Raw genomic sequence first — 23614 nt, 5'->3', positions numbered from 1 at the left:
GAAGCCGCTTTTAACTCAATCTCAGGAAGCAAACACATCAAAAAGCTGTTTAACTTTGATATTCCACAAAGCACTGCACTGTGCTACAGCAATTTTCTTTGCCATGTCCTAAGTTTTTTTTTTTCCCCCTCATTTAGAGAGATTAGCTGCCAAAATATGTTTTGAGCTTGAAGGTCTAAGAGAACACTAAAAAAAAATAAAATTCTAAAATTAACACTAAAATAACTAGAGAAACAAAAATTAAGTTGCTGCCTTGGTGAACCAAGTAATTTATATAGAACCAGTGAGAACTATATTGCCAGTCAGAGGAGTAAAATATTACTGGAAGATAAGCTGGCAAAGCAAGTTACCTACATACAGTCCTAAAAGCCTCTTAACCTTTGGTCAATCCAGCAAATTATAAAGGAGACAGATAATCTTCCCAAGATATAGAAAACAACAGAAAAGTGGAGAAGAAAGTGCCAAGTTACATGACATAAGAAATAACACTATTATATCCTGGAAAACCTCCACCCAAATCCTGGAAAGAGAAATAAATAGAAAAACGTCTTGCAACACAACTCCTACTAAATCGATTTAATAAAACAAATTAATAGCTACTGCTGTAACATATTTCACTAGGCAGTAAGCTGCTAAATTCCTTTCCCCACTGAAGGATTGCATTTTTAAGTTTCCAAAGCTCAGAAGTTTTGCTTTTGTATTAGGTACATCATCCGCTGACCACAGCTGTAGTTCAGCTTCTGGAGAGCGACAACTGCAAGTGCAGATCCAGCAGTGGAAAGCTGCATGCATTATTTCAACAATAGATCCTGACCAAAAGCAAACCTTACTGTCAGCAGGAACACACTGTGGGAGCAGAATCTCTCCCCCTCTCTCTTCAGGAACAGCAATTTCTAGAGCGTTGCATCAATAGTTATTTGCCTCAGTATCAGAAAAAAACATCCTAGCTCATCAATCACAAACATATTCTCAGACACCCACAGCAAAACCACCCCCAAACACTAGGCAAAACGTATATATCTACCAAGAAAAAAAAAATCTGACAGATGAGCAGTCTTTTTAGCAAAGTAAATCCTTTACAATTATCAGACTTGTATACTGTCTTTTGATTTAACTACCCAGCTACATGGATTGCTGTACGGATACCGCACAGAATTTACTGAACTTTCACTCTCAAAATCCTAGCCTTAACTGTCATGTTACAATATTGTTCATTTGAATAACAAAATTCATTTAAAGATGAACTAGATAACATAGCAAGCAAGCACTTACTTTTAAAACCTATGAGACTGAATAATTTACCATCTCCTTTTCTGTCATACATTTACATGTCCAGATTAGAAGTATCCATCTCCCATTATTACGAATACATTTTACTATTGTTGTTGTATGGCAAACTTTCAGAAAGCTCCAATACAAAATATCTTAGTTGGGTTCATTGTTTTGTATTTGCTTTAAGCGATTTTTCCACTTAGACACCTATCGAATTCAATTCTCACTCTAGCCTACAGAATTTTCAACTGTGAGCCTGAACTGCCAGATTTCATCCCCCATTACGTGCAATCTCCTATATCAAAGTTGACTATTTTTCCAGAAAGACACCTCGAACTCAACAGTTCTTCCTAAAGTAAAAACACACAAGCAATTCAAAATCTTAAACGTTCTCAGTATTTGAAATTCTTTTAGATTATACAATCAGGCCTACTGAAAAAGAAAAAAAATGAACTACTCAAGTCTAGTCTTGATGTATCCGCCCAAAATATGAAATTAATAACAAACATACATAGTGACCTTTAGTTGATCTAGTCCTAATCAGCTAGCTACATAATCTATTTATTCTGTTATCTGGACTACAACACAAACAGGATATTCCCTCTGCCACCTAGCAGTTGTAGCCATGTGTGGTATTTCTAATCAGACGAAGTACGTACTCCTTAAATAAACGGCTAAATCCAAACCATGCAGTTCAGCCTCCTTCGGACTTTCTTAAAGGTAGAAAAGTGAATTATTTCTGCCAGTTAAAAAGAAAATATTAATCAGAATTATGATAAACTAAAAATTTTGTGAAAGCACAAGCTGAAACTGTCAACAACTCTACTGCTTCTCATACTCCAGAAGAAATGAAAATTATACCACTGATTGGGGGGAAAAAAAGCTTTTATTCCTCATGAATTTTAATCTTGTTTTTCACTGTGCTACTTCTCTCAGGATTTGGGAAACGCATAGTACTGGTGTTCATCAGAACATGCCTACAGGCCCACAGGCACGTTCTTACTTAGCTTTCATATTTCCCATACAAGACTGCTGCTTCGTTTTGGGGGCCTTTGCCCAGGAGAAGGCTGATGAAACTTCTCTTTTATCTCTGTATTTCTTGCCTTAATGACTATGCAGAGTTGTTGTATGGTCTTTGACATGTACAATAAAAAAGACTGTATTAGTAACAGAAATTTCTGAGAGAACTGGGACTCCTGAGCTGCTTTTTTATAGCTTCAGGGAGGTGGGGGATGACAGATTTTGCTGACATTTACTCTTGGATAGCACTGAAATGTGAAACAGAAATGGTTCATGAAATGTATGTTGCTTTCTTCACAGTATTGGAAAATAACTCTACTCTCTTCCCAAATTAAACATAAAAGAACGCTTCATGATAGCTGCTTTATGCAAAGCTTATATAAATTGTTTTTAGCCATCACTGTCTGGTCCAAAGCTTAATTCCACTGAGCTGCTGAGAATAAAAGATGGTGATTAAAGGAATACAGTGCCACTTCAAACACTATTTTTGTCATGTATGAGGAACAATATCATAGATTTGCATCCTAACGTATTTCGGAATTTCAGTATATGGCTGTGATATACCCCAACCCAGAAATCTGGCTGGTAGACTGTAGTGAGTGACATCGGTCTATGATAGTTAAAGATTACCGGTTTCATATAAAGCTGCATTCATCTGATTTTAATACTGTCCAGCACAGGACATGCTGGATCTGATTTCCAATGCTGAATTGCATTAACAGGTTGAATATACAATTGTGCTGACCTAACAGGTAAAATTCAGTGTATCAAACACTATTTTCCCTTCCAAAACACACACGTCTGTCTGTCAGTCTCCTTCCTCTGGACAGATGCAGTAACTCCTCCTTTTATTCAAAGATGTTTTCTTGATCATGAAATCTAAAAGATTTACTACATACTGCACCTTTTCCTTCATAATCCAAGCAACTATGGGAATCTATGTTAACTGCAAACCAAAGCCAATGAGTAACCCTTCCTTGTGTAATTTCAAAATTTTGTATCAGCAGTAACACACATATTATATTTCTAGTTTTCATCAGCCATGTTAGTTTTGATACAAAAATCCTTACACATTACTTCTGTCAGACACTGCTCAGGCTTCTGCCTCAAAGTCCCTTCAGTAACATCCAGCTTGATACATAGCTAGTACACTGCTTCATCGAAAGAGATTTAGCAGTTCAGTTTTACAGCTTCGTTGTTCCGTGACTTTAATGGACCTCACGTAGCGTCTCCTCAGAACCTGTTGCAGAACATTGACCAATTTACTTCTAGTGCTGGGCAATGGTCATCACACAATAAATGTCAGTCATGACTTAGATTTCATAAACAAGTTCCAAAACCATCTGAATGACTCATTTTGACACACAAAGTATTCACAATTTTCTGACTTGAAAGAACATTTTATTTGGGAGAGTAACTTTTTCAAATTAAAATAATCATAATAAAACTTTTTAAAAAAATTTCTCAGAACTAAAAAGAAAGAATTCTAGTGGACTATCAGGTATACTTAAAACGTCACAGTCACGTTTTCCATTTCCCACTTCCCCTATAAGCTTTATCTAACAATCCATTCTATGACTGAAAAAACTGGCAAAGCTAAATGAACAGATCACAATTAGTTTCACCTTCAGCAGCCAGTTGTAAATTTCTGATTATTAGAGAGGGAAATCTCTCCCTTCCTTATCTGATTCAGTTTTTAGTTTTAATTACTGAGACTGCAACATAACCACTTTCTGAAGCAAAAGTAGTGAAAAATGAATAAAGCATTTAGAGAAGGCCTCAACACAGAGAGAAGTGCTATTAATTTCAGTGGGTGGTACGCTTAGAGACATGACAATAATGTAAGTAGGGACAGAGTAAAGCTCTTTGGTTCCAGTCCAAATCTTTCAAACAGAATGCTCTAATGAGAGTCCAAAGTCTAAATTTAGGTGTCTAAAATTAAAACGGACCAACTATCTAAGGGGTCGACCTTCTGTATCTTCCAGTTAATTTAAGATACAGCATGGTTACTCCGTTGTATGAAAAAAGCAGATCACTAGTAGTTTACATATAGAACTCACGTCCCAGTTTTAAGGGCACAGGTTTACCATACAGTCATTTCCTGACCTTCATCAGTTTTCCCCAAAGTTGAAAACTTGGCCTCAGAGACAAAGCTCCCTTTGTTCATAATATTCTTAACATCAAAAACTTTCTTTCAGAAATAACTGGGCATGTTTATTCAGGCTATTCAAGTTTGAATCTTTATCTTGGGCAATAACAGAACTGATCAACACATTAAGCAGCTCTTCCCTTACAGTTTTTATAACAAACAAAAAAATTAATTTGACAAATATCTCCTATCCATTCCTTCACTCCCCCTTTAAGTTCTCTATCAAGTAAAGAATAAGGTAGAACTTTGAGTCACTGTTAATCTTCCAAACATTCAGTAAACGACAGTTGAGAATGATTGGAAGTTGTAGAATTGCCACTGCTGGACAATAAAAGATGGATTAATAGGATGTGGACATCTACAAAACATCCATTTCCAAATGGTTGAAAAGTATTCAATTATAAAGCAGCACTTTTTTTTTTTTTTTTTACCCTCCTGTCAGTCTTACGAAAAATCTTTAATAGAACCACAAAACAGAGCGCTTTAACCTGCCTTTAGCCAGAGAGAATGCAACAGCCTCAGAGACAGATTACATAGATGCCATCCATGATTAGGTGAGAAATCTTTTGGGGACTTCATTTCTATTGCCATTTTGCTCCACACTTGCAAACACAATCCACTGGCCCACTTCTGTCCTACCTGCCTATAGAAGCTGTGGAGTTCCTACTTATCCTGGCTACAGCATCTGACTCTTCAGCTCAAGCTGAGGAGAGATGGGCTGTTAGCATTACATGCTCACACTTCAGCACCTGATGTATCAGTTAAGAAGGTGATTAGAATAATATCATTTTACAGATATTCTTTATGAGGAAGGAAATGTTTTAATAATAAGAGCTCTTAGATAAGCCAGTAACCACATAGCAACTCATCAGGAACCCCAAATTCCCCTTTCCCCACAAGAAACATCACAGTTTTGTATACGACATTCTTTGTCTTGTAGAAACAACGACTATCTGTGGCGGTTCAATCACTTCTTGCAGCTGTTAGGGTTTGTTTTTTCCATCCCATGAAACAAAACAAATGAACACATAAACAAAAATGAGAGTTTTGTCATCTGAATTGTCATTCCTTGTTGTTAATGGTCTTCTTATTAACCAGCATGTTTTCCTATCTAAAAGAATGCAAACTTCACCTCTGTATGAACAAACATTCTGTAACATCGCCTTCTTGCTTCTCAAGGAATTTCTTTCCCTCCCAGAAAAATAAAACGAGAGCAAGAGCCCTTCTCCTATAAAAGCAACCTCAGCACCCTGTGTTTGTATTATGCAGAGGCCCTTCCTCATCACTTTACAGAAAAAGCAAGAGGTTTTACAAGGTGTGTAGTTACACCGCAGTTACTTTCTTTGCCTTTCCACAATGACAGAAAGAAGCTTTTGTTGAAAATGTAGAATTACAGGGCTTGCTTTTCATTAGGGATTTTTGTAATGCTCTAAATTACGAAAAAAAAAAGTCTTGAACACATTCATCTCACCATTGGTGAGTAGCTACTGCAAATATATTCTCTCATTTTACGGAAGTAGTCTAGACAAGCTATTACAATATGCCACAGTTTTCAGATTTCCCATGATTGAACAGCAAATCAATAAAACGTTTTGTTACAGCTCTCACTTTCAGCTGGATGCTGACTTTATTTATTTCTAAGACCATACGTGAATCTTAGGCAAAATGTCATTAGCACCAAAGAACTTATAAAAAACCCTAGCATTTAGATGCTTCACAACAACCAAGATTCGCTACGTACAATAGCTGCTCAAGTTGCATCTTGCTAATAGTAACGAAAATGTTTATTTAGAACAATAAATGGTCTGTTGGTTGCTTGGCTGACTAGTAATCCACATTGAAAATATCCCACATAAAAAATGGCTTGAGATTTTGGGGAGAAACTAGAAGGTGATTATTGCACTCAGACACCAGAATACTGCAAGCGGTTCTATGCATACGTTACGCTTCTGTGCAAACAAACCACAACAGAAATGAAACACTGATGGTATAATATCAGAACAAAACCAAATGAAATCCAAGCCCATGGTGAAGGGCTTAAGAAGCCCTGCATCAATCAGTCCCTAACACCACCTCGCCTCCTCGATCTTCCCTGCCAGGAAGTCAGCAGGGCCACAAGAAGGCCCTCACCATGCGCTGCATCGCCACATTCCCTGCTGCCAGCTTGGGGCAGGACAGACAGCTGGACGACAAACAAGGGCCCATGGAAAACCTGACACTACAACAGGGGCAGCAAGTTATCCTGTTCTTTATGTACATACACTCACGCAGGTAGGCACTTGTACATATAAACACACTTGCATGTGTTTTGTTTCTTTTTTTCCTCTCCTAGAAGTGTATAACCATTTTGTAGCCAACATCCCCCTCTGCCACAAGAAAAGGCTTATTGTCTGGAATAAGTGTTTAATCTTTGCATAAAGGGTGATATTCCACTTCTCTAAGGGTTCCTGTCCCCTTTTCTCTAATTGATTAAATTAAAAATAACAAGATATTAGGACATATCTTTTGGTTCTACCACAGAAATAGAGCATACTATTCTATACTAGGAGACGTACCTTCCTGAATTTCCTTTCAGATCAGATGGTGGAGGCGGTTTTGATCAGTACTGCGGTAAGCACACATGTGACTATTGCTTTAGTTTCAGCCAGCAGCACGGTTCTTGAAGTTACTTGAAAAGTTCTCAATAAAATTTGATAGTCAGAAGCAGAAAGGATGCTAACCCAACAGAAGAAACAGCCACACTCCATACTGTTGTCTCTTGGGAACACTAGAGGTAGACAAAATCACTCATTCAAATAAATCAGAAGAAACAAAAGCTGCCAAACAGTGCAAGGAAGGATCAAGAGATGAATATCTGCTCCTTGAAGAGCCTATGGCATGAGAAAATGAAGAAGTTTCCTCATCTCTGAAGCTGTTACTCATATTCAAAATCTTTTCTCCTCTACATACCCTGAACTGCAGAAATAATAACCAGAGAAAGCAATGTTTTGCTTCTGCTAAGTTAATAAAGTCCATTAATATTTACTTCAAATATGCAAGCATTTTAACGATAGAAAAAAGCCTCTGAGTGCTAACAGAGAGATGTGTGACGAATGCTTTTGGACCTTGAACCCCCAGTTAGAGTAATGCCTTCTGTTTCTGTAGTCAGTTAGCTCCAGACGTGAAGCAACAGCCAGCTGTTGACCCTCCCCCAGTGCAGCAATGGGACACCCTCATATTAACCACCTAGAACGCACCAAAGAAATGGTCATCAACAAAAAGTTAGACAAAATGCTTAAAATAAAATAAATCAATATTCATAATGAAAACAAACATGTTTTCTTGCTAATATTAGTCCACTCTCCTTTTAAAAATTTCATCTGTATGTTAATACACAAATAATCACACAAAAGACTCCCTTATTGACTAAAGGGCTGTACAGGCATGATTTTTTGTGTGTGCGCAGTATGGCAGTTTGTGAAAGTTCTCACATTATATAAGACCTCCAGATAGTGTAAACCCTGAAATTGTCACGAGATGTAAACTGGCAGTCAAACGCCGTCCCTCCCATTTCAACACCAACACATATTTAGATTCCTCCCCTATAGAGTAATCTCATAAATTCAGTTCCTTTAAGAAAGCCAAAGAAGATAGATATCTGTGTTACTGAAGATCAGAGAGTACAAGGTAAATAAAGGTTTTCCTAATGACACCAAAACCAGCTTTCAGCATAAGTACGTTAGTTGTCATAGACAAATGAATAGCTTAAACTGCAATTGCTAGCCAGCAGCAGATAACTGGGTGTGTGCTTTCATCTGTGGCTGAATGTCCAAAAGTGAACTTTCGAACTCTCAACCAGAAGCCTGGTACTTGCTGCAATCCGTAGAGGTTGGCTGTAAATTTTGAAAGTACCTGGAATAAACAGAATTGGCACTTTACAAGTCCTTCAATCAATGCAGAGTCAGAATCTGCAATTAAAAGACTGATCACACCTTATGTTTCTGCACGCTATTCAGATTAGGAAAAATAGGAGTTTGGATGCCAAAAAGAAGGGTTTGCAAAAAGTAGAAACAGAAAAAAAAAAAGGGGGGGGTGGGGGGGAGGGGGAGAGCTGCTAGGAGAGAAGAAGGTGAAGATCCTGGCTGGAGAGGAGGCCCTGACAGCAAGGGAAAATCCTGGCTATCATATCATAGATGCATGGAGGTCAGTGAGTGCCAGGGGACGCCCAGGCCATGATGCCAAGACTGGTAAATACGAGGAGCTGCAGAACACAAAGCAACATGACTTTCTACCCTTCCTGAAGCTGCAGTGATCTCTCTGGTGGGAACAAAAGTCAAGAACATAGAGCTGGCAGCAGAGCAGCTCAGTGAGTATGCAAAATGAATCAAGTATGGTAAAAGCTCAAGCCTTCTTGGTTCTTAAATAAACCTCAGGATATAGTTCCACTAGAGGCCATTTTTTGCTGTTTCACCTGTGACAGCTGTATTAATTTCTTGTTTGTTCTCCTCCACATGCTGTAATCTACCTTACGAAGAGTACTGCCAATTTACAAAGTTTAAGCACACTTTATTCACTATTTACAACATAAAAACATAAGAAGAAAAAAAAGAAATCACACCTCAAAGAACTAGAAAACATCTATACAATTAAACTTCCTTTATAACTGCAGGTCTCAAATAACTAGGGTTACAATCATAAAAATGTTTTACTAGAAAACAGAAAAGATTCTTTCAGAAAAAAAAAATCATTTCATCCTGCTAGCTGCTACCTCATGGAAAAATGCAGTCAACTCACGTTGAAAATGAAACACTAATCTACAGTCGAAGTTCATAACAACAAAAAAAGGTTATGAATCCATGGAAGGGTATCAAAGATTATTATTTTATTTCATAATTCCCATTTTATTTATTATGAAAGGAAGCAGGCAGAAGTATAAAAGGTTGGGCAAAAAAGAGCATCTTAGTCTCTTGGGAGTTCATTTTATGCTGTAATTGGTGAAAAGCCTCCCTAAAAAGGTTATAAATGCCATATTAATTTCATTAGGAAAGCTCCCATGGCATATTAATTTAGTTTCTGACACTGTTACTGCATCTTTTCAGATACACGAAATCTTAGAAGTAAATTAACATATAACAAATATATGTATGTATATATATATAACAAATATATAACAAATAACAGTAAAGATCTGAGAAAGGCAACTCTTTTAAACAGATTGGTGATAATTCAGCTTGGAAGCATGCATGTTTATTAATACACTAATGCTCTTTTCTCATTAACAACATACTGACACAGCAAGAGATAGCAGGCTATGCTATTTAAATTATGTTATCCTCGAGGCCTTTGTATTTGCAAAGATTGCATGAGCAACTCTCAGAAGATTAATGACCTACTCCTTTATTTAAGGCAGATACTCATCTTTAGTGATTACATATAAACTCTGAAGCCAAGCATGAAATTTAACAACTGTCTTATCTTACGATGCTAAGAAAGATGGCTTTTTTCCAAATACTTGCTACACTCAACACTGGAGGTAATTCTAGACACACAAAATAGTTTAAACGCCAAGTTGTACAATTAGCATTAGCAGCTTCCTCATCCTGGCCTTCATTCTGTAATCAGATGTGCAGGCCTCTGAAGCTACCTATGGTCTCAGAAGAAGCCAACAGAAGCTTTCTTTCATATGATAAATTTATGACATATATCTGTCAAAATAAGCACGCAGATACTTACAAATTTCTCATGCTACTATCAAGTTTACATATAGAGCACGTATTCTTTACTGCTACAGCTTTTCATAAATTCTAAAACCTGCATATACTTATCTGTTGAGATGTCCTGAGCACAGCTATCATTTAAAAACAGTTCTTTTGACCAAGTTTCAAACACGTGCCATTCATTCAGCCTCACTTAGTCATAAAAAAGGGAATAAAACAGAGAGCTTCTTTAAACCACAAAGATGCAACCTGTACAAAGCTGCTACTTTGTATTCATCCATGATATTCATCTAAGTAATGAATTAAGAATCTACAAATCAGGATCAAGTATATTGCTGAAAGAGGATGTTATAGTTCAACTAGACCTAGAGGGTTTTTAAGCAGCATCTCCACCACCAAATTCTACAGCTATGGACTTACAGCCTAAGCATCCATTCGTCAAAAAAATAAAACTCCACTGCAGCCAATAACAGATGCAAAGTCTCTGAAGAATTTATCCATTAGTACCTAGAAGCTATATTCTGGAATTTAAAAAAAAATGTTTTAAGAACATTCAGCCCTATTCCTGCTACTCCTGTGAACACTAACACACATTTTATTATTCTTTGGGCAACTTCATTTCATATTGAGAGGTATGAAACAAATATTTCAGATTTTTTTTTGTTTGATGCCTGATAGTTATTCACAAATAAATGTAACCCTGTGGTGACAAGCAAGAATAGTGTTCATCAGCCAACATACATTGATAATTGTTCTACAGTATTTTAGATCCACAGCAGCAAGAATGAAGTGTAATTGGTTGCCAATCAAGTATGTGTTCTGCAATGATTTTGAGGAAAATAAGTAATTGAAAAAGGCATTGCTTTAGTACAGAAGGGAGGTTGGAAACAAATGTACAAAGCAAGATACGTGTTACTAAAACAAAATTTTAAACCCATAAAAGCGTGCACACGGAAAAGAAAGGCATTCAATATTTCTGAGTACACGGGACTCTTAGTCAACCATGGATGAAAATACAGCATGAATGGTCGTTTCCTTTCATTAGATTTTCTTCTGCACAAAATTAAAAGCAGAAACACCACAGAATCACATATGACCAACTAGCCCTCTCAGAATAGGAACCTAGCCAACTGACCAGTATTCGTAAATTTTGATCATTCTTATTGAAGAGTAATTATTATTGAATCACATAGTGTTTATTTTACGTTATACGTTCAATTTATCATGACCATGTTTCATTCTAATCCAGTTTAAAAAAACAAAAAAGATAAAATTGCCTGCTCTTCAGGTTACCATCTGAGGTGGCAAGAAGCACTGCCTTGCACTTATGAACTGTCTCCAAAAATATTGTATTTCTTAACAGCAGTGTTTGCTCAAATGCTCTAAAATCAACAAACTTTTCTCACATATACAATTGCTATTGGTACAGGAAAAAAAAAAGCAGAAGGAACACCTCAGAGACATGACATTATGAAATGTATTTGCCATGGCTTAGGAAGGACTATACAACTGCAAGTTTGGTTTTAAATAGACATGTCTAAGGGCTAGGAAACTGCTTATTTTCACAAAGTAAGGAAGAACACAGAGGACGAGGGTCTAGTGCTGAGCTTCAGATTCACTTTTTTTTCAAGTATAGGACCAGTTTTTGGATTGGGGTTTCACAGCTTAACTATTAATGAAGTTACAATTTTACATGGTAGTTTAATCATCAGAATGAGAAAAAAAAACTTTTAGAAATCCCTTCACATGACCTTGAAGCCTAAATCCCATTCTAAGAAGTTATGTGGTTTTTGAAATCTCTCTCTCTGCATGGACTACTGATATTAAAAATAATTCATTGTAGTCTTTCTCCCTCCCCCCACCCCAAAAATAAACACCACTAGAATCATTTCAAGTATTGCCACACAAGACTTAAATGTTCTGCTGCAAAAACACTAATCAAAGATATACGAACCACTGTACACTTAAAGCTCCAGTCTTTGTTACATTTGGTCAACTTTATCAAATCCTGTGATATGTGCATATGTAGGAAGATACACTCATGAAGAATTCATTTGTGAACTACGAGTAATATATTTAAAAGAAATGTGCTTATTATTAACTATAATATGTTTCCTGTAAAACTGTGAAATCCTGCTACTAACTTCTGTAAATACAAGAAACCTTCATCTTATTTAACATGCATTATATGCAGTGACCCAATTTAACAGTGCAACGCTTGAAGAAAAGAAGAGCTGTTAGATCTACAAATATATAACATCACTTCATTCCAGCCAAACAAACGCGGAACATGTAGAAGCAACACAGAAGGAACACTGCATCTTATTAGCAGCTCTCTGCATCCAGTTATTTTATTAAACAGATGATAGGCTTTTAATTCCTGTGCAGCCAGAACACAACAACAACAACAAAAAAACCAACCAAACAACAACAACAACACAATATATTTCTGGCAAACTACTGCAGGATTAGCAAAAGGGGTTTCAAAAAGCTTCCTCAAACAATGTTTTGAAAATGGCCTGAGCCAAAAAAAAAGTTTTATGAGTATTTTTTCTATCACAGGAGAGGGTTCACATGACCAACAAATAGACCATCCCTATGTTAAAAAAAAATGTACGAGGTTTAAAACCTTCTAAAGGTTTTCAAATAAGTATTTTTGCTATTCATCAGTAACTCATTCTTTCAGAGCATATGCCTGTAAATCTTCAGCTACTTTTTCAACAACCTCTTTCCTTTCTATCAAAAAGGCAAGAAGCCCCTTATACCTATATACATGTACACAGTTCCATATATACAGCTTTGCATTTCATTGGCTTTGTAACTTAAGCTGGAAGATCACATAAAGGTCATATTTTGCATAAACATCTGTATAGAAAGTTAAGATCTGCTTTGGTGTTTTACCTTCATAGCAAACCTCATTCTCACTGCTGTATTTAAAGAGAAAATGGAACAGATGGTGTGGGGTGCTCAATATCTCAATTTATACAATTATAATTAACACCACATTAAATTTTTCATGGTACGATGATAAAAAACAAATAACATAACCACAAGCTACCAAAATTAGAGTTTCACTTATTAGAGAATTTTTCTCCTAGATCTCCAGATTTTACTGTACAACACTGAACCAGCTGCAAAATAACCTCCTAAGACTCTGGAATATACTGTACAGTACTGGTAGGGTACAGTTTCTAAAGAAACTGTTCATTTTTTTCTCACACTAAATATACGTTCCATAGACGTACCCAACAAAGGTATGGTTTGGGGATAACACAACCCCAGTAAATCACATCTATAAGGCAAACCACAATTCTATTTTGTCCTACTTTAAAAGTGAGTACACTGACATAGCATTGTTTCAAGCAGTGCAAAATAGATCTTTTCTCTATACACATCACTCATGGCAAGTGTCTTAAAACATCCAGGACTTAATCTGAAGCCTCCTGACAGGAAAAGATTTTTTTTTTTTTTCTGCTAGATGCAAACAGAGTAATGGTACCAGTAGTGAACTAAATCCACTTGTTGGCCATTAGCTGCTTCAGCATTTCAGCTCAGAATGTGTTTTCCTGGCACAACTGTTCCCTCTGAGGTCACCTTCTGCCAGACTCAGCACTCCACAACTGAAAGGTTATTTTCTGACATTATTATACTACAAAAGGTCTGGGGGAGGCAGGTTGTTTGTTTCCTTATTTTAAAGCTCCAGACCTTTCTTTCACCTGTCCCCAAGGACTCTGGCAGCTTGACTCTCAGTGACCAGCTACAACCCCAAGTTATTTAAGTCTTAGACAGAATCTTTTTCGCCTTCACCAGTAAATTTCAGATTTGTACAGGAAAACAGCTCACAGAACATATGTAAACAGAATCTTCATGCTGTTTTGTATGTTAATATAACCTCTACATAAAAATAATTGGCGTAAAAACAGCCATAGGGTCATTCCCACTGGCCATGACATACAGTGCACAAAATAAAATTGTGCGCTCTTCAAAACTTTTCCTCACAGAAATAAAGCATCTTCTAAGGGAGGGAAATCTCATTATGAAATCCAAAGAGTATTCCCTCTCTTCCTTCAGAGTCTGTAGATGTACATTTCACGACAACCAACTGGCTTCACAGACATCTTCTCTCATAAGAACATATCCCTCTGTCTGTAATGGATAGGAGAGTATTGTATATTAAGTGAGAGACATGCAGACTGAAAGCTAACAGCTGAAGGAACCATTTCTCCCATTTGCATGTAAAGTATAGTTTAAGAGACAAAACTAGAAAAAGGGAAATGCTAATGGCTTTGTTCTCAAATTCTGTATCAAAGAAAGTGAAGAGATTATCAGGTAGATACAATCATCTCATCAGCTACAGATACTTACAACTGAGATGCTCAGGCACAAGGATTCATTCCCTTGGTAGCAAAAGCCAATGATTTATATTTCCATGTTAATTGAGGTCTAGACTTCACTAGTTCAACATATTGTGCTCATAATAACTTATCTCAACCACCTGATCTGCTCTAGCACTGAGGGAGGGCAGCCAAGCTAGCAATCTTCAGCTGGATGCACATTCATCAGGCTTCCCAGTATGACTACATATTGCTTATCTGCTGAAATGAGCATATCATCTTTTTGCGGTCACAGGGCTACCAGGCCTGCAGATAAGCAATACATCATATCAGCAAGGCACACGTGCCAGTAACTCACTGCCTTCAGAAAACACAAGGACAGCTTGCTTTAAAGAAGATTCCTCCATGTGCAGTGAGTAAGGAACAGTTTGTGCCATGTGTTTATAATCACAGACGAAGCAAGTTCAAACAGACTTGGACCCCATTGCAAAACTATTGTCAGTTCTCCCAGTCGTAAGTCCTGAGGTGCAATTCCCAAACCACTACGAGCCTCTGGTTGACCCCTCCTCCTTTGCCAATTACACATATTCTCCCTTGGAAGGTTAAAGAAACTGAGCAAAGTACTTGGGGATGGATTAAGCAATAGAAAAAGGCTATCTCCCTTTACAAAGATGATGTAGCCCAGAGAGAGACAACGTAATAATGCTTCTTGTTTCAAACATGGCTCTAGGCTTTATGGTGCTACTCTGTCTTCTGCACATGCTTTTATGTATGTGTCAGAAGAAATCCTGAACAATGCAGAATGAGAAAACTGTAAATTGCGTTGCCCAGGAAGTATTACAGACCTCTACACATGGTTTCAAGAGAACTTCCCTTACTGAAAAACAAGGAAGAACAGATTAAATTTCATAGAACATGCTTTTTTTCCCAGCCCTTAACTTGTTCCTTATTCTTGCCAAAAATAGGCATCCTTCTATTAATCCTGACTAAATTCTGCTTTGAGCATTTATGCCTATGCACTGATGTCTATCTATCTTTTTATTTCCTGCCTCAATCCTTATACTCAGTTTGGCATCTCAGGGCAGAGATGCAAACATGATTAAACATAGAAGAATAAGACAGAAAAAGACAATCAGTAAAGCATGTCTGGAGCCTCCCAGATTAAGAGGATATTATTTATGTAAGACCAAACAACTTTTCCTAGCTTATTTCAAACTCTGCCTCCAAATATTTAGCAATGAATAGAAAAGAGAAACTCTAGCATAGCACAAGCACACATGAGAACTTCAATTATGAACAGAGACGTGAAGTTTGCATAGCTGAGGTACTAGCATATTGCATCCATATACTGAAGCCCGGAGAAACAAACTGTCAATTGCTCAGGAACACACAGCTTCTAAAGGACCTATCATTTCAAGTGTTCCTCATTCAGTAAAAGTCATCCACAAAAACATGGCCCAAAAATTCATTCATTCATACTGCTCTTTCAATACAAAACAGACATCATATAAAGCAACGTATCAGAATATCTGACTTCCCCCTTCCCCCTCCAGGAACATCAAAATTTTACATAAGGGGCTGTGAGAATAACTCATAGGACTTGGAATCCTTGTGGCACACTGTCACTCAGACATTGAGCTTCCTCTAAATGACTTGGCATTGGTGTAATCTCCCATCATTTTGTTTGAAGTCTTGCTTTTTAAAATTATTGAAAAGTCAAAAATGAAACATTTATAGAGAAAAATCAGAAATGATAAAGCATCTCAGCTGTTATTTATTTAAATTCCCCATTTTCTAGTTAACCTCACAATCTGTGAAATTAAGACTCAGCTGGTAAATGATTGGGCATCCCAGTACTCATGATTCATGAAAAGCTTGCAACTTTTCAATGTCTTTTTTTTTTTTTTAAAGCATCAACTTATCAAACTGCATATAATTTATCCACGCGCATTTATTTAACATTATCCTCATGGCCTCTGCTGAAGGACCACTATGTTATATATTACTTCTCTTAATTTGTGCTGAAGGGAAGTCCCTGTCCAGTTCTTTACTCAGCTGTACTTGTAGAACTGATGAGTGCACAATTTTGCCTGAATCTTTTCCACATGTTAACTTTACCTACATGTTGCATACTCTGACATTAACCGTGTTGGAATTACATACATCTGCCTTTCCCGTATACTCTATCCTTCCTTCAATTCATCTGTACTTTTCCTGAGACAAAGATGGAATGAGTTATTTAGAGAGATATGGGAGGTGATTTCATTGTTTTATGCTTAATTACAGTTTGCCAAATCAATGCTCTCTTTACAGCAAAATCTTCTCCTCCTATTACCACAGTGTTATTTAATACATCTTTATGCCCTCCTTTTCCCACATATTGACAATGTAACAGCTCCAAGACCTAATACAGAAACTACTGGATTATTAAATACTCTCAGGTGAGAGACAGCCAAGTTTCTGGTAAGCAGTGGTAAATCTGACAGTAAGTATTCCTGACCTATCTACTTCCAACACTTCAGTCTGGATTCTGCTCTCACATAAGCATGTTATTCTGATTAGAGCGCATGTGCTGTCTTACCTGTATCTAAGCGCAGGATTTGATAGCCTGCATTTCCTTCTACAGCTTGCCACTTACTACAGACTGAATCTAACTAATCAGCTTGAGTTTACCACCATCAAGTATCCTCTAAACTGATCTCAGTGCTGACAGGGAAAACTATTTAACACATGACAGAAGCTCCTTGGCAGTACCTTAGAAACTCTGAAGGCAATATAAGCGTTTTCACAGAAGCTTAATGAGAATGTCTCTCTAGATATATATCTGGCATCACTGCCTTCTGTCCTTGCTTAGAAACTTCCAACAGCATATAAGCACCTGATATAGTCACTCACGGGTAAGAGAGAAATGACTCATTCCAACCAAGAGACAGAACAACCCAAGCCAGGGACTGCTTCTGGTACATTGTTTCTTGTTGTAATAGATCTCAAAAGAGAAGGAAAAAGATGGTCAAGTAAAGATATTGTCCACTCTATGTTCTTACTTAGCATTCTTGTATTTAATACAAAGATAAACATACAGTAAACATGTTATTAATTGATAGCTGGATGAGGCTTCCAAACTACATCTATAATTAAGAAGTGGCTAATCATTCACTTCTAATTTTCTTACCATGTATGTGACTTAAAGCAAATGATATGTCTTACATTTTAGAAATTATCTCACTGAAAGACTGAGATTTTACACAGCAGCATCTTTTGGCAAGTGGCAACTCAAAATTAGCACTTACCAGCAACCTCCCTGCCTTGTTAAGCAGTTCTGAAAGACAGACAAAGTTTCTGTAGTCTTGGGCCTTGATGTATGCTAATAAAGGCAATTTCTAAGTTCTGGGCCTTCCAGAGTAGCTTCCTATGACATCCTGAAATAAGATTCAGTTCATGCTTTATATAGTTCAAGAGAGAAAAACCCCTTTACAATGTCACGTTCCCAAATTAAAGCTCTGTCGTTACTCTACTTGGAACGCTACCATTCTTTGCTGAAAGAGTGTTTTTGAAGAAAATGATACTTACTGTACTCTTTAGAAAGTAATTACAGTAAAAGAGAGTACAGTGACTTAAAAATCAGTACTGCAAGAAAGGCTTCTACTCCAATGTCCTTGTTCCTGAGACTAGGAGGAGATGGTGGAATGACTGAATTGTCAGTCACTCATGCATTCAATATTTAGACAGGACCAATACAATAACCTTAGCCTGGTTTGCCATGTAACACAGAGCAAAGGAATTCATTCAATAATTTGCTCATCGGGAATATAAACACCAGCAGAATTCCTGTGAAGATGCTGAAAAATAAAAGGCAGAAAAATGGAGATTTTTTTCATTCAGACTTCCTAATAGGCAATGATTATTTTACCAGTTTCTATGGTACTATCACCATGGCAGCTAGCCATTTTAATCAAAGGCATTAGAACATGTTTCTGATAACATCATAGCAATGGCTTAGAAATATATTGCATCTCCTGGCCATATGCAGCAGCAACAACTTAGTGAATTTCCATATGACAGAGGTCACTAAAGGCATCAGCAGTCATCAGGATTAGAAATGTGATATTTCAAGCATCTAATAACGAACAAGTTCTCAGTGTTCCTCTTCCAATATTGTTTTTAGAATTAGAAAGTATAACCATTGTGACAGAAATGAGAATCAAAATTAATTCTTTCTCAGCTAGCTCACTTTCTACATGGGCTTTGTCCTTTCTTTGATTAACTAGTCAATACATATGATTACTCAGTAGATCCCAAGAGAATGTGCAAGCAAAAAAAATTCACCACAGAGCACTGAGTAAATGCAAAATACCGACAGATAAAAACAGCTACTTTACTCTTGCATTAAAAAACAAACAAAAAAAAATATGCTGTTCTTCATACAGGTTAGATGGTATTAAAATGGTATCAAATCACTGCATACAAGATTGAAATCATGATCCGAGAGCATAACTCAGTGTTCTAATTGATGAAACTCTAAACATACGATGTGAAATTTAATTAATGATATATTCAGTAAAATTAGTATTTGGCAGATATAATCATTTGGGGGGGGGGGGGGGAGAGGAAGCATTCAAAAATACTTTCACCAACCGAATTCTTACATTTTCTACCTTAAATAATCAGTGCTGCACTTCAACATTTTAATGCAACTTTTCAACAGTTTCTTACAAGTACAGGACAACAACAGTGAGTAATGATTTTAGGAATCCCCTTCAAACTGTCAAACAATTTAAACTAAGAAAGAGGAATGGACATCCTTGTACGTAATCTGTAAAGCAGCAAGAATAAGCTATGTTCATATATGTAATCTTGTTCTGAAAGCTTACTGTATCTAACAGGTCTGAGCCAAAGACATTACATTTAAAAATAACTAATTCTAAAACCAAGATATAACGCAGAAAGACTTGACTCTTGTGAAGTACAAGCTAAAGGAAAGCAAATTTACATTAACATTTAATGCTGTACTCGACAATGTAGGCTGAAAGCAAACCTCAGCACTAAATACTAAACTATAATAAATACTAAACAGGACAATAAGCTGTCTAAAATACAGGGTTGGGCCAAACAGGGAGAAAAAAATAGTTTGAGGATAAAAACCCAAGTGACCCTTTCCTAATTTCACCAGAATTAAATGACGTGCAGAGTTGATATTTGGCACTTCAATTATTCACATAGATGTACAGGAATTCACATAAGGAGACTGAATATTCTGCCAGCTAAGGCTGGAAAATAAAATTGTCCTTTATGAAACAAATAACAACCCACCATTTCTTCTATAATTTATATAAGAAATTTTAAAACTGTCTTAAAGTTATATTCTTGTCCTGAGGTTTCTGATTCTTTTTCAAACTAAAATGTATTTCAAAATGCTGAGAAACTCCAAAACATTAAATGAATTTATAAACCCTTTAATTAAAGCTAACAAGCATATCCAACAAAAAATTATGTCATTGACTTCAAAAATAGACCTTGTTTTTAGAACAATTGAAAAGACTGAATTGACACTATTTAGACATAAAACCGGGGTCTACAAAGTTTATAAACTGAATTAAATATTCACCAATCTCTCTACTTCAAGCCTAAAGCTTTCCCAAGAGTCCATTCAAGAGATATTTAATAAGGTAAGTACAGTAATGTCAATAATGTTTTGCAGCAAAACAATACAGCACAGAACTATGACTAAAAATCAGTCGTATAAACACATCCTAAAATAGACAGCATTGACCTCAAATAAAGGAAGAGCAAAACTCTGAAGTAAACTGAGAAAAAGACTTGAAATTAATCACAATTAGCTTTGTCTCTTCAAACTACCTAATCAAAAATACTCATTACACATTCAATCGTGCTTTGAGAACAATGGAAAACAGAACTAACTGTACTTCAAATCTCCTGTATCTCCAGCCTCTCCATGATCATCAACTTTCCCGTTTTATTCCCTTGAGTCAGTATTTGGGAAAGGACAGCAAAATAAAAAGAAAATATGAAACAGAAAATATCTGATGGTGAAGTATTGGTACACTTACACGCACATACTAATTAATCTGCCTTTATAATAAAAATTTAATTACTAGCAAAGAACTGCAAACAGTGCTGCCATCTTAACTGGGGACACTTGGCTTCCTCAGTTGTGCCACGCACTGTCTTAGCAAACCAATGATAAAGAAATACAAAAACGCGCAGTGGAACATCCATGCAACTTTATATCCCGCTTCAATGGGTAAACTTCTGCTCTTACATACAAGACTCTACTGCTGAATTTTCAGATCACCTAGCCAGCCAGGTTAATCTCAAATTTTTGTCCATTGGGAAACGCTGATTAATTTGTTCAGAAGGTCTGCATACCATTTACCTCTATGCTTTGGTACAAATGTCCATGAATGCATTTGTGTGCCTGTGCAGCGCATACTGGGGACATAGCAACTATAAATGAACTAGTAGACTAAAAAATATTCAAGAAAAAGCCTTTTCTATTTTTTTCAGTCTTCAATTTAACGGCAGTTGCACTTGACATCTTAAGGGCTTACCACTTCCTTAATTAAAATTTTGTTTATTTTTTTGCTTAATATGAGTCCAAAGATATTTTATAAAATTCAAGTCAAAAGAAGATTCAGATTTCATGATGGTTTTGGGAATGTAGAATATATTAAGCTGAAGGAGACTTCATTGAATACAGTAAGATCTGAGGTCTAGATTACCTGGTGATAAATATTCTGCAAATTCTGTTAGTCCTTTCCCTCTTCCAACTCCAACTTTCCTCTCCAGCAATACTTAACTATGCGGGACTATCTTGCCAGAGCTGTTTTCTTCCTCCAAAGGCTACAGAAGTTAGTGTCTCTTAAGGCAATAATGATATACCTATTTTAAAATTCTTATGTGTCTATGATGAAAACAGAATTTAAAATATAGTAAAATATTATTTATTTTCCCAAACACAGACATGAAGTCAAAGGACTCATACAAGACACTTAAACATGAAGACATCACAGTTATTAGATTTAAAACATAAAGTTTTAAACTATAATTTGATAGTCTACGTATAGTCTTTTGGCTAAATAAAACATAGATTCTCTATTTTTTCTAGCAAGTAACACGCAGGGCAATGATTAGCGCAATGGTTGCATTGGTAAGATCTGAGTCAACATTCATACACCTGCCCACATACAGCTCTGCAAAAATCCTGACCTAGAGACCCATTCACTGGAAGACTCTTCAGTCCCTGGCCTTTTTCTGAATCTGCCAGCATGACTACACAGGACATCTGCCAGGGGCAAGAAAAGATGCAGAGGCAGGCTTACTAAGTACCTTCCCCACCTGCTCATTCCGTGCTTACTTGAAGTCTACAATATCAGCCGTTTTCACCCTTATTTGAATTTATACAGGTAAACCAAGACCAAAGTCTTCCAGATCCCATCTGCAAAAAAAAAATTACCTTTTTCAAAAATTGATACTACATTATGATTAATCATATTTTAAGTATATATACACATACACACATATATATAAATGAAGTTACTAGTCTATTATAAGTGATCCTTAAACAGCCTCAAACGCTAAATATTTATTATTTTATACATGAATTAAGCTGTCCTGAGAATGACTGAGCTTCTTGTAAACTAGAAACATAAAAATATAATGTCACAAAAGAATAAGATGCACAAAAAAACCACTTCTATTCCACGTCATATCATCATTGCTAATCTGTGCATTCTCATTTGGGTGCTATACTCCATACCACAACTGATGTTACAGCCTTATCAAAAGGATATGGGTTATAGGATATAACGGAAGGCATCCCAAAGCAAGGCAGGCATCGATATTCAGCTATACTTCACGCTCAAGTGGGGAAACTCCAGCATGCCCTTGTGAGAGCAGCACATACACACCTGGACAAAATCTGGCCTTCATCCACAGGAGAAGGGAGTCCATTTAGACAATTCACATCAACAGCAGGAAATGGAGACGGATCCAGCCTCAACTGCTATCACACTCATTATAACAACAGATTATAAATAACAAAACAGTATTTTTCCTACCAAGTGTACTTTCAATTCCAGAAGCTCAATATAATTTCCTTTAAATCTGTGCCGTAGTAACCTTTCCTAAAGTCAATGTCATCCGTAAGGACTGAGTTAGAATAAAATGTGGGCCAAATTTATCAGACATTAGTTTCCTTTGGATACAGAGTTTAAAACACTGTTTCATCCTGTGTGTGATTTGAGCTGTGTATGTTGTGTCCAGCAGCATATTTTCAACCATTCCAGTGCAAAATACTTGCCCTGACCATCAGTTTCAAGAATTTGATATGGTGAAGGTCAAACTAAAAGTGTGAAAGGTTTCTTTCTGTTCACATATAAATTTGTTTCTACATGCTAGACATTGTAACACTGACCAGGCCTGAGGAGAGAAACCTCAAGAGTTCGTTAAAATACAACACCATTAGCATCGGCCAATGTAAAGGTACATTTCAGGGACAACAGAAGATATCATTTCCCTCTTGCAGCGTGGATCTGTGTACATCCGTGTACCCAAGAGCACTGTGGTGTGTGCATGGTAGCAACCAGCAGCGAGGAACTTACTGTAACAGAACTACAACAGAAGTAGTCAACAATTTATTCTTTTATCTTCAGTACTGGCTCACGAGGGGTTCTGCACCGTTATTTCAGATGGATAATAACGAGCTCCAGAAAGAGCTTAGAACAGGCATATTCCTACAACCTCCAGGGTGAGCGTAGGGGTAGACAGCTTTTAAAATTTAGCTTATGTAAGGTCGTGTGCCTTACTGCATTATGTTTTATATGCACATTCTATCTCACTGCACCGTGTCACACCCCGCAAACTCCGAATGACTGTTATTCGCCCAGATCCTGACAGCTTCCCCTCCGTAGCTGTACCTTTCAGAGGCAGAACACATACCATTCGTGCATCTAACACCTCCCTGCCGGAGGCCGATACCCCAAAAGCCCTGACAGGGCTGGGGAGGCACAGGAGGCGATGCCACCTGCCCAAAGCGGCCTCCTGCCCGAGCAGGACCGGCCCAGCCGGCCAGGGCGCGGGCTCCTGTGCTGAGATAAAGCCGCGAATGCAGAAGCGGAGCCGGG

The 23614-nt window shown here is 37.0% G+C and overlaps 1 protein-coding gene across 15 annotated transcripts in view; it reads right to left on the bottom strand.

Moving 5' to 3' along the window:
• Positions 1-23614, bottom strand: part of OTUD7A (OTU deubiquitinase 7A) — a 150083-nt gene that overhangs the window by 91258 nt on the left and 35211 nt on the right. The gene's annotated exons all lie outside the window — the stretch shown is intronic.

Source organism: Anser anser (assembly GCF_964211835.1).
Source record: "Anser anser genome assembly, chromosome: 10".
Lineage (NCBI taxonomy): Eukaryota > Metazoa > Chordata > Aves > Anseriformes > Anatidae > Anser > Anser anser.
This window is presented reverse-complemented; position numbering and strand designations above follow the sequence as displayed.